This window comes from Schistocerca gregaria, chromosome 7, assembly GCF_023897955.1.
Source record: "Schistocerca gregaria isolate iqSchGreg1 chromosome 7, iqSchGreg1.2, whole genome shotgun sequence".
NCBI classification, from domain to species: Eukaryota; Metazoa; Arthropoda; class Insecta; order Orthoptera; family Acrididae; genus Schistocerca; species Schistocerca gregaria.
Window position 1 is genome coordinate 61,464,623 of NC_064926.1, and position 13,314 is coordinate 61,477,936.

General features: G+C 43.5%; 1 protein-coding gene and 1 non-coding gene across 2 annotated transcripts in view; both read right to left on the reverse strand.

Moving 5' to 3' along the window:
• The window catches only part of LOC126281899 (semaphorin-2A-like), a 1,266,817-nt gene that overhangs the window by 848,229 nt on the left and 405,274 nt on the right, over window positions 1–13,314 (reverse strand). The window lies entirely within an intron of this gene.
• Trnas-cga (transfer RNA serine (anticodon CGA)) lies at window positions 459–532 on the reverse strand. The gene has a single exon. It is a non-coding gene; the product is annotated as a tRNA-Ser (tRNA).

Sequence of the window (13,314 nt, forward strand, 5' to 3'; positions counted from 1 at the left end):
ACAAAGAATTCGCGCCACGTGGTCAGTGAAATCCACCGTGCCAACGATGCATTTCCCGACACATGTACATCGGATCTTTTTCCCCCCATTTTCAGTCAGGAATCCGTCCCTGTGCTTGTCAGTTTTGTTCTCTCTGTATACATTTCCTTGGAAATAATTTTGAAAAACATTCAGTTACAGTAAGCCCTTCATGCCGTGTTAGCAATAGATAAATCACAATCCAAGGCGACTATGGCAAATACGTTTGCCGTTTCGGAAAATATATTAGTTTAGAAAAGTCAGCCTGCACGACTGGCAGAGAACGTACTACGGAAGTGGTCAGAGTTATTATGTGTGACATAGCTGTATATAAACTATCGAGTTAATAAGCACTTTAAACAAATAAAATTAACGAATTAAATTTTCACTCTACAGCGGAGTGTGCGCTGACATGAAACTACCTGGCAGATTAAAACTGTCTGCCGGACCGAGACTCGAACTCGGGACCTTTGCCTTTCGCGGGCAATGCTCTACCAACCGAGCTACCCAAGCACGACTCACGACCCCTCCTCACAGCTTTAGGTAGGAGACGAGGTACTGGCAGAAGTAAAGCTGTAAGGACGGGGGGAGAGTCGTGCTTGGGTAGCTCAGTTAGCGCCGGCACGGTAACTCAGCTTATTCGGTCAAGAGGGTTAGCTGTCCTCTGTAATCAAAAAAAGTAATAAAGAAAATAAAAAAACTGAGTAATGGATCAACGATGAACTGAAACGGGTGTCTTGCGACGTCCTCCCCGAGCAGATACAATGAACAAAAATGAGATTAAAAAAAAAAAAGTTGGTAGAGCACTTGCCCACGAGAGGCAAAAGTCCCGAGTTAGAGTCTCGGTCCGGCACACAGTTTTAATCTGCCAGGAAGTTTCTTAAATAAAATTATAATAATAAAATACGAAAAGCGACTCTTATTCGTGATTAATAAGTTTGATTCGTAATATATAGGTATGAAGCTGGGTACCCATGATGCCCTTTCGCCTATCATAGGTGAATGTCTCTTTTATATTTAAATTCTGCACAAATAACAAGTTTTTGCGCAAAATCGGCATACAATGCCAGAAGGCGGTCAAAAACTTTTCTGATGATACCTCATTCATCTCTGTACAATTAGAATGTGTTTACAAAAAAGGATTTGTGAAGTATATATAAAATCACATCATTAGTACATTATTGGCCTGTGATCGTGGGTTCCTCATACCAAAACACACAGAAGGTATCTCTAAACAACCTTCCGAAGTTTGTCGGTTGAGTTCCATTTCACCCTGTATTTCAAGTAGCACGAATACACCTAGCACGAAAATATCCTTACTGACAAGACACTATTTTAGGCCAGCAAATACTGGCTAGCGACACCCAAAACTCGAATTCGTGTGTTTCTGTCGTATGAAATTAGCCAGAAAAAGTTTATACGGTATATTAAGATTAGATTTTAATTTTTATATGTAAGATAGATTCTTCTCAATAACTAATTTGGAAGGTGCGAATCGAGCAGCTAATACCTGATGGGAGTGAACGCTTGTCAATGACACCCTCCCCCCCCCCCCCCCCCCCCCCGACCGCTTCAGGAACGGGAGTAAAAAGGCATTCCAAAAGGTAAGGGAATAAAATAAAAAGAAAAAATAAATAAAACATCAAGAGCACTTGGGATCTTAGACCGGCTAGCGACATCGCCTGAACCGATAGTGGAAACCTGCTCTTGCCTGGGCGCATGGATTAGAAGCAGATTACAGCAACAGAGGGCTTTCCTATCGCTACGACGACTTGCCCTCGGATGGCTGGCCATTTTGGTACAGCTGTCTGCTTGGCTATAGTACACTCTGACACGGCGTTTAGAGTTTATTAATTTTCTTGTTTTACTGTGACTATATATTTGGGTGTCTCATACTCCATAGTGTGTCCGCTATCACCAACGTGTGTTTGCTGGAGTTTGATCGCTCACAGTTGACACGTTATTCAGACGGTAAAAAGAGTTTTCAAGCCTTCCTGGCCTCTAAAATATGGAAGCCAGCCCGGGTTTGTGATAGCTTTTCCCAGTTCTGAAGATCTGCGCTAAAACTGGGAAAGTACGGATCAGCTTTATTGCCCATTTGATTTATGTAGGCGGCCGGTATAAAATACGCAACGTCTTTTCAGATCATAGCATAGAGCTAATGAAGATTATTGTGCAGAAACCACCAGAAATGACTGACAGGTCGCCTCCGCGTTCGCAAAGGACTTTATGCCACAGATTACGCTCTGTCGTACATCGGTAGCTTTGGAAAATGCTGCAAGCTAGTAGAATTTGTTCAAAAATAAATATACATGGCAGAGGAGATACACTGTTCGAATATGTCTCTCTGATTGTGTGTGTCTGTCCTTTTACCTGTGCCTTTCAATATGGTAATTTTGGCTCCATGACAGCAGGCCACATTTTCAAGAATGTGTTTTGTTCATAAATATAAGTTTCCGGATTAGGCTGGGATTTGCTAACGAAGACGTTACAGTACGTTCCCAATTCCTCTCTAAAAAAGGACGTTACGATCTCTTACTAACATCAGAACCTGGTAAAAGAAACCAAAGAATTCATTTCCACGTAATTATAACAAACCCAGTTCACATCTTACGTCCTATAACGCATTCTCTGGATTTTTATGATCACAGTGCCAGAGTAGAACCAACGTGACCCGTTTCGTCAGCAAAATTATTTATTATCATGTAAGGTGCACTATTATCAATCCTTCTTTTTAATTCACTTTCTCGCGAATGTAGAGCATAGCGTACTTCTCATTCACACAAATGACGGTGGTATCCATGGAAGTCTCCTGTACATTAAAATCAACTCTCTTTTCGAAGGCTAGTAAACTTCGCAAAAATGATGGCTTCACATAAATAAAAGTTTCCCTGGTATAAAGAGCTTCTCACTGGTAAACGTAATATATGTCCATCAAACTGAACTGAAATAATAAGGAATGTATGTTATGAAGAATTAATAAACCCTCATTTCCATCCCGGGCAGAAATTCAACTTTAAAGAGACCCAGTGCAATCGCGAATAATTTTCATTACTTTGAAAATTAAGAGTGGCCGGTAATGTAACTTTCACAGGACTCAAGGTGTAATTAATTTGGCTTTCAACATTTTGTCCCAGCCGTGCGTCGTTTTAATTAATATAATGTGTTACATATTATTTAAAAAGATATGCTCGTGCATCTATTTCCTAACACAAGTATTAAGTAACAACGCCACGAGCAGCTGAGACTAAAACGAAAATTGTAGAATATTCTGCAAAATTAGATAAAACCTTGATTAATAATTATGATGTAAAATATATCATGGTGAGACAAAATAGTTACACAAGCCACGCTGAGATGCATTCATAAAAAAAGTTCAAGTTAATCACTGTATTTTATATTTCCTTTCACTGTTATAAACCTTCAGAAATCACACCTTTCATCACGATGTCTGTTAAGCTGTCATCCTCGTATAAAGTCTCGTGGCTTCATAAATGAATTTCCCAAAACATGGGTTAGTTACGTAGCGACGGGAAAAGAAACGTCTGAGAGTTTCCTCTCTCCGCGAAAACCTCTCGATTCCTGTCTCGTAGATTACTCACAGTCAACACAAATGCCGAGTTAACGTTAATTTAAATTTCGAGCAACCACAGGCAAACTTGCGCATTTAGTTAGCGAGTAAACGTAGAAACCAGCCAGAGCTTGTATTAGGGAATACTGCATGAACGTCATTAGTTGAGAGCTTGTAGTTGTGTGACAAAAAGTTGGGGTCCACAAAGGCAGCAGACTACGTTTCCGGGCACATGTCGATGTGCTTAAACTCCTAAACCATATTCACCTGAGAAATGCGTTGTTAGGCAATAATTATCTTCACTCTGCGCCAAAATCGAACGGAAACCACTTTAGGTGTTTAGTCATATTCGCCTTATAATTTTTGGAAATCACATGAAATGAAATAATTTGTGTCATCACTTTCTTACAAGGGAACCTCCACATCGCACCCCCCCCCCCCCCTCCAGTTGTAGTTATTAATTGGCACAGTAGATAGGCCTTGAAAAACTGAAGACAGATCAAATGAGAAAACAGGAAGAAGTTGTGTGGAAATATGAAAAAAATAAGCAAAATATACAAACTGAGTAGTCCATGCACATGATAGGCAACATCAAGGATAATCTCAGTTCAGGAGCGCCGTGGTCCCGTGGTTAGTGTGAGCAGCTGCCAAACTAGAGGTCCTTGGTTCAAGGATTCTCTCGAGTGGAAATGATTAAATTTTTATTTTCAGACAGTTTTAATGTGGTAGTAGACGTTATTCAAGTGAAATACTTTGTGAAAAGATTCTATGATTTTGCGAACTGCACTGGTACACAGAGCAGTATTGTTTACGTGATCGTGTGTCAATTATCAACGTTCAGGCACTCACACATAATCAACTTCGCTCTCCCAAATTCCAGGACATGTTCAGATTTGCTTGGACATATGCTGGATTTGACGGGAAAAACATATGCTTTGACAGAGCACAGGGAAAACTGTGCGAGTGTGAAACTGTTGCATTCATTTGTTGCAGTTTTTATGACAAACTCTAATGTTTTCATCACTTTTTTGGGAGTGATTATCACATCCACAAGAAAACCTAAATCAGCCAAGGGAGAAGAATCTTTTTACCCATTCGCCAAGTGTACAAGTTAGGTGGAGCGACAACATATTCCTGTCATGAGACGCACATGCCGTCGCCAGTGTCGCATAGAATATATCAGACATGTTTTCCTGTGGAGGAATCGGTTGACCTATGACCTTGCGATCAAACGTTTTCGGTTCCCATTGGAGAGGCACGTCCTTTCGTCTACTAATCGAACGGTTTTGCGGTGCGGTCACAAAACACAGACACTGAACTTATTACAGTGAACAGAGACGTCAATGAACGAACGGACAGATCATAACTTTGTGAAAATAAAGAAAGTAAACTTTTCACTCTAGAGAAGACTTGAACCAAAGACCTCTACTTCCACAGCTGCTCACACTAACCACGGGACCACGGCGCTCCTGCGCTCTCATTATCCTTGATGTTGCCTATCTTCCGCATGGACTACGCAGTTTGTATATTTTGCTTATTTTTTCATAGTTCCACACAACTTCTTCCTGTTTTCTCGATTGATCTGTGTTCAGTTTTTCAAGGCCTATCCACTGTGACAACTTATAACTAAATCTGAGCGGGGTGCGATGGAGAGGTTCCCTTGTTAATATGCTATGATTCTCCCTCCCCCCTCCTTCCCCCCTTCTCTCTCTCTGTCTGTCTGTCTCTCTCTCTCTCTCTCTCTCTCTCGGTACACTGGTATTTGAAACACAACAAACACAAATTACTGTCATGGTCGTACCTAATACGGTGTAGGAAAACCGTTGGCTTGAAAACGGCTTCCAATCAATTCGGATGGAAGAATACTAGCCCTGCATGGTTTTCAAGAGAATCGTACATTATTCTTCCTGCGAAATAGCGACAAGTTCAGGTAACGAAATGATAGTGGGTGGTGGTCATACACACTTCTCTTCGAACTAGACCGCGAAGGCTCAACAACATTGAATTACTGAGTGTGGTGTCCAGGGTAGATGTGAAAATTCATCCTCGTGCTCAGGAAACCAGTCCTGGACGTTGCGAGCTGGTGAAAAAGGAGTCCTCTCGTCGTGGAGCAAAGCATCACCACTAGGGAACTAAGACAGTACCACGGAATGGACCTGATCAGGCAAAATTGTCAGATAATCCTTTGCAATAATGCGACGTTTGAGAGCAACCATGGGGCTCATGCAGTACCACAGATAGCTGTCCAAATCATTACCTCATCCCCGCCATGTTTCACTCTTGGGATGTAGACTCGGCCTGATATTGAAACTGAGTGAAAAACGTCTAATCCCACCAAATGACGTCCTTCCATTGCTCCACAGTCTATTTTTTAGCACCACGTTCTCCTGTTATCGGCATCTGCACCATGATCAGTGGTTTTAGAATACCAGTTCGCCCTGCAGTTCCCAGCTTATGGAGCTACTTTCGTGCTTCTATAGTGTTGACGTGGCTTGCGAATGAGGTATTCAGTACTGCAGTGATTTTTGGAGCTGTCTTTATCGTATTGTTTTTCACAATCCTCTTCAACTAGAATCCATAGAGACCACTTAACACACACTTTTCTCCGCATTGTGACTTACCGAAAGATATTAACCTCACTGCCTGTATACGGAATAAATCTTCGAGACGGTGCCTCTTTTAACATCAAACATTTCGTCTCCCTTGGTTCCAGAATCACCGACCACTCGGGCATCAACAGTTTGGTCACGTTCGAATTCACTTACATCCGCCCTAATGCACTCACAGGTAAACAGAACCCTATTCTGACCACGACTAACACTTCAAACGCACTGAGCACACTGAACAGTTGCTGTCCGTGTTCAAACAAAACAGTGCAATCTGTTGGTTGGAATTAAGGGGAGGTTTACTATATTTGGTTCAAGAAATCTATTTTTTTAAATTGCATTATTGGATGCATAAAAGTGTTTAGAATCCACCCCTGAAACGGTTTTTCCGAATACGGAACGGAAATATTTGTTATTCGCGGTTGAACAAAAAAATGCACCTGCCTGATATCGGCCTTTTTCACGCACCAGTTTTTTTTCTTTCGGAGGACGAGTTATTGTACCGGTACTTGGGAGGAAACACACAACATTCAGATGAAAGTTTGAACGCGAGTGTTTGGAAGTTAGCCCCCAAGCATTTGCATTCTGGTGCGAAGACTGTGGAGATTGCGACTTTCATGGTAGCGATCAGCTTTAACGAACAGTATTCAGCAAATATTAATACCATGACAACGATGGACGTCACCGTGGGTCTCTTTTCGACGCAGTGCGCCAAGCATTCGTACGAGCTCCGGGTTCAAACGGGCGAAAATCACTTGTCACCGACCGTGCGACCGGCTCTGGAGCAGCGCAGGATGGCCCAGATCGAGCAGAATGCTCTCTATAAGGAAGAGGAAGGACTATTTTATGGACCCGGAATAGCAGATTACACGTAAGTTGCATGATATTGCATTTATGAGTAGTCAAAACTTCAAACACGTTTTTCTCGAAATGACTTTTTTTTATTGCGCGGTACGATAACTTCAAATCTACTGAACCGATTGGCATGATTCTTTGTTTCCCACGAAGCTAACTAAATTGTCTAGCAGTTGTACCACTTTTATTCCGATCCATCAACTACAAATATTTTTACTTGGCCGCCGAAGTCAAAAAATCGATTACAAAAACCCTATTTTTTTCAAATGGCCGCCGTTTTGTTTCCTATGGTCCAAATAATTTAAGCAATGCACAACTCCTAAAGAATCTTATATACTTCGCTATCGTCAACTCAATTTTGATTTCAGACGAGCCGGCGGACCTGTGACATACCGCGCGTGGAGGTCTACATCGAAATTTTGTTTCGTTCCGACGCCACTTCTGCCTTTGCCCTGCGACATTTCCTGTCGAAAAACTTCCAGTATGTAAGGCAAATATCAATAAATATTTTGACCAAATTTGACTTTGATATCTATAAAATACCCCGAGAAAAAGTTCTCGAAGAACATGTTTCTTTCGAGCCAAATATAATATACCTTCCCTTAATGATATATGCTGAATACCTGCAGATTGCTATACTAGCGTGGTCTTCATTCCGAAGACTGGTTTGACGCAGTTCTCCATACTAGTATACTCTGTGCAAGACTCCCCGTTGCTGCATACTGCAATCAATATTTGCTCTCCCTCCACAGTTTAATCTTCCGCACTTCGACCTTCATGCGTCGGAGCACGCCTTCAGTCATTTCAGTACTGTCACAAATGTATATTCTCTCTAATTCGAGTCACTATCTCCTCACTAGCTAATCTATTTATCCATCTAATCGTAACATTCTGCTGTAGCATCACGTTTCAGAGTTCTCATTCACTACTTTATGACCTCGAGAATGATATTTTCACTCTGCAGTGGAGTGTGCGCTTGTTATGAAACTTCCTGGCAGATTAAAACTGTGTGCCGGAGCGAGATTCGAACTCGTGACCTTTGCCGGCAACCGCTCTACCGTCTGAGCTAGCCAAGCACGACACACGACCCGACCTCACAGCTTTACTTTCGCCAGTACCTCGTCTTCTAACTTCCAAACTTTACAGAAGCTCTCCTGCGAAGGCAAAGGTCCACAGTTAGAATCTCGGTCCGGCACACAGTTTTAATCTGCCAGGATGTTTTGTATGACCTCTTTATCACACACGTTTACCTTTCATATATAGCTACTCTTCAGAGAAATAGCTTCATGATTGATTTCGTAGCAGTTAAATTTATATTTAATGTTGACAAATTTCTCTTTTTCAGAAAAGTTTTACTTGTTATTCCCAGTCCGCATTTCAAACGTTCAAATATGTGTGAATTCCAAGGGACCAAACTGCTGAGGTCATCGGTCCCTAGCCTTACACTTAAACCAACTTATGCCAAGAACAACACACACCCATGCCCGAGGGAGGACTCGAACCTCCGGTGAGAGGGGCAGCGCAATCCGTGACATGGTGCCTCAAACCTTGCGGCCACTCCACGCGGCAGTCTGCATTTTCATAACCTTTCTACATCAACCGTTGGATTTCTTTTGCAGCTCGAGTAGCAAAACTCGTCTGCTACTTTTCGTGACTCATTTCCTTATCTAATTCCCTCAGCATCCCATGATTTAAGTAGGGTACTTAGGATTACAGTTCTTTTGCTCTGATTGATGAACATTTTCATGCTTTCTTTTTGAAGACACTATCTATTCTATTTGATTGCTCTTCCGAAGTCTTTCCCCGATTCTGTTACAATACAATGCCTTCGGTAAACCTCACAGTTTTAATTCCTTCGCCGGCTGGTGTGGCCCAGCGGTTCTAGGCACTTCAGTCTGGAACCGCGTGACCGCTACGGTCTTAGGTTCGAATCCTGCCTATGGCATGGATGTGTGTGATGTCCTTAGGTTAGTTGGGTTTAAGTAGTTCTAAGTTTTACGGAACTGATGACCTCAGTAGTTAAGTCCCACAGTGCTCAGAGCCATTTTTAATTCCTTCTCCAGAAAGCTCTAGGGCTACATTTAATCTCAGTGCAAAAGTCATAAGCAGGATGCATTGTTCTCATCTTTTATAACAGTGCATGTCTCGATATTGCACATGAAGGCCATTTAGTTAAGTAAGTGGCGGAAACCAATCTCTGTCATACCACTGAATGTGTTACTTATTTGCAAACGGACAAATCATTATGCTGGTGGGAAATGATCACGAATATAAAAAAAAATGGTTCAAATGGCTCTGAGCGCTATGGGACTTAACATCTATGGTCATCAGTCGCCTAGAACTTAGAGCTACTTAAACCTAACTAACCTAAGGACAGCACACAATACCCAGCCATCACGAGGCAGAGAAAATCCCTGACCCCGCCGGTAATCGAACCCAGGAACCGGGCGTGGGAAGCGAGAACGCTACCGCACGACCACGAGATGCGTGCAATCAGGAAATATCCATTCTCTGTCTGAAGTCCACAGCTGCTCAGTAAATATTACGAATTTGATTCAGAAATTGCAAATTAAACTGACTTCAGCTGTTCTATTTATCGGTGTTATATGGACTCAAACTGAAATTTCCTGCATCAGATGTCTGTGTTCCAATCGGGGCCGGCATAAATTTTCGTGTGTCACAAATAAATATTACTGCTGAAGTCAATTTAGATTCGCAATTTGCAAATAAAATTTCGTAATAGTTAACGAGCAGCAGTTGATCGTCACACAGTGTCTGGAAATTTTTGGCAAGTTCCTATGGGACCAAACTGCTGAGATCATCGGTCCCTAGGCTTACCACACTATTTAATCTAACTTACGCTAAAGACAACACACACACACACCTATGCCCGAGGAATGACTCGAACCTCCGACGGGAAGGGAAGGGGGGAGGGGAGGTGTTCGGAGCCACACCGCAGAATGTGTGTGAGAGAACGTTATTTCACATGAATTGTGAACACGTAAATTGAAAAATTACATAATGATAGGCTGAATCAATGTTCATATCCAATATTCGTATCTGGCGGGAATCGTATAGTGCTTGTGCGAGCCTAACGAGATGTGGACAAGAGTGAGACACGGAAGTTTGGTTCGGTCGTGGAGGCGTGCTCGGGTATCCGAAGAACCTAAGGGGACAGCTCGCGTGAAAACTGGAAATGCTGGTTCGAATCCCAGTCCGACACAAATTTCATGCGTCACCAATAAATAATACAGCTGAAGCCAATTTAGATTCGCAATACACAAACTAAATTTCGTATTACAAAAAGCAGGAATCGAAGATGATGGAAATTACCCAACGTGTAGAACACACAGCTCTTCTTGCAAGCTTCTCTCATCTCGGAAAGAGCAGCAGGTCGTGAGGATGTGATGTGAAAATGGTAGATGTAGACGTACACCGATTGGCAAAACATTTGATCACATGCTTAAGAGCATGATGGTATATCTTTTTACACTCCTGGAAATGGAAAAAAGAACACATTGACACCGGTGTGTCAGACCCACCATACTTGCTCCGGACACTGCGAGAGGGCTGTACAAGCAATGATCACACGCACGGCACAGCGGACACACCAGGAACCGCGGTGTTGGCCGTCGAATGGCGCTAGCTGCGCAGCATTTGTGCACCGCCGCCGTCAGTGTCAGCCAGTTTGCCGTGGCATACGGAGCTCCATCGCAGTCTTGAACACTGGTAGCATGCCGCGACAGCGTGGACGTGAACCGTATGTGCAGTTGACGGACATTGAGCGAGGGCGTATAGTGGGCATGCGGGAGGCCAGGTGGACGTACCGCCGAATTGCTCAACACGTGGGGCGTGAGGTCTCCACAGTACATCGATGTTGTCGCCAGTGGTCGGCGGAAGCTGCATGTGCCCGTCGACCTGGGACCGGACCGCAGCGACGCAAGGATGCACGCCAAGACCGTAGGATCCTACGCAGTTCCGTAGGGGATCGCACCGCCACTTCCCAGCAAATTAGGGACACTGTTGCTCCTGGGGTATCGGCGAGGACCATTCGCAACCGTCTCCATGAAGCTGGGCTATGGTCCCGCACACCGTTAGGCCGTCTTCCGCTCACGCCCCAACATCGTGCAGCCCGCCTCCAGTGGTGTCGCGACAGGCGTGAATGGAGGGACGAATGGAGACGTGTCGTCTTCAGCGATGAGAGTCGCTTCTGCCCTGGTGCCAATGATGGTCGTATGTGTGTTTGGCGCCGTGCAGGTGAGCGCCACAATCAGGACTGCATACGACCGAGCCACACAGGGCCAACACCCGGAAGCCCAGGTGAATATACCCCACAGGCCTGTCTAGACGGCGTGGTGCTAGCTTCAAGCAGTCTTCTGCCTGCATGACGATGTATCCCGACACCTGTCGACCTTGTATAACAACAAAGGTGATTCATCCGAGCAGGGACTCGTATACATTCATCCACAGTTCAATCTAGATGAACCAGTGGTCATTGCAATCGTAACTGAGGATGCGGTTTGTAAGGTGTCAGGCAAATCCAACACCTTCCATGAAAACCCTGACATGATAAGCAAATCCAGTAGTATGTCACATAGCTCCGAATAAATCGTGACATTAAATTAACCAAAGTAATACGAGTAACGAGTGAGCAAATGGAATACCACACACTAACACAAGAATGCCTAAATGCATGTCGTACCTTCCCACCGTGAGACCGACGCAGTTCCGAGGGGAGAAACGAGAACAGAAGCCGAGAGCAGAACCGTGTTAAGCTAGGAGGCCCTACGATAAGGGACGGACTGGACACCCACGTCGCCAGCCTACCGCTGAGGCCACACCACCCGCACGTTTTAGCGTGAGACTTTTTCGCGTCTCTGTTACGTCAAGGACCACCCGCCATCCCATGTTAAAAGCTAGAGCCCTCCAGAAAAACAGTAAAGATCTTACGATAACACAAAAAGGGCCACACCGCCCGCAAGGTTTAGCGTGAGACTTTTTCGCGTCTCTGTTACGTTAGGACCACCCGCCAGCCAATGTTAAAAGATAGAGCCCTCCAGAAGAACAGTATAGATCTTACGATAACGCTAAAAGGACCACACCAGCTGCAAGTTATAGCGTGAGACTTTTTCGCGTCTCTGTTACGTTGCAAACTTTAAAAACGTTGCCCCACCACGAAAAGTATAACGTTTCTCATTGGATAGACAGAATTTTTCTAGGCGGAGCTTAAGGTTAACATTGATACCCTGATTGGTCAAATCAAAACACAGCCAGATAGTTTTTTTTTAAACCAACTTCGGTAAATTGCAGTAAGGAGAAGTGAGGAGAGTTGGTTCCGAGACGGCGAGCTGGATGGCTGCTGCGCCGGCCGCTGCCGCTCTGACACTGCTTAAACACCGACAATGTAATGAACGCACGCGATGCCGCATAACAACGCATAAAGCTTCACTCATAAATGCAAAAGTCTCATCTGTTACACCTCCTTTTTGCGTAATACTAGTGGCGATCGTAAATTAAAGCTCATGGTGTTCACATTTGCCACTTGAAGTAAGATAATTGAGGGTCACTGTAGACCATTTTGATAGTTTTCTTTTGTGAAACTTAATTTAAACCTAGATTATAGATGTGATATGGCATAGGTCATCCTTCGATCCATTGTAGAACTTGGAAACCCATTCAGGGAATATTGGTTCACATTTTTGTTGAAGGCAGTTGGTTTTCACCATCCTGTATTAAAACATTTCCTTTTATCAATAGTGCAATTTATAAACGATGTTTTGTGAGTAGAATAAAATTTCCAGTGGTAAACTTAACTGCTTTTTCGACGTTATTTTACCAGCTAACTAAAAATAGGAAAGCCTTGAACCCCTTCCACTAAATTTAGTTAGTATTAAGATTCTTTTACAGTGAGTGCAGTGGAGCTGACGCTGAAATCATTAAGTATTTGGTTCTATCATCGCTAGTTTCACTGAACTCTTCTGAATTCTACATGTCATGTGTGGTCTGGCGTCTCCTTACCAGCAACAGGTCCCAGGTTCAAACTAGTCAATTCCCTGAAAAAAACGCTCAGAGCGTCGTTGCGCGAAAGTGGTAGGGAGACACGATATAGAACAAACAGACACCACCATGAATATTTAGAAGTTTATGGGTACATTTAGGAAACTTTTGCATCGGAGCACTATAACTGCCTACCTTTCGCTTCACCGTCCTTCATCCATCTTCCGTAGATCACCACGACAGTGTCACGTGAACATGTTCGCCGTT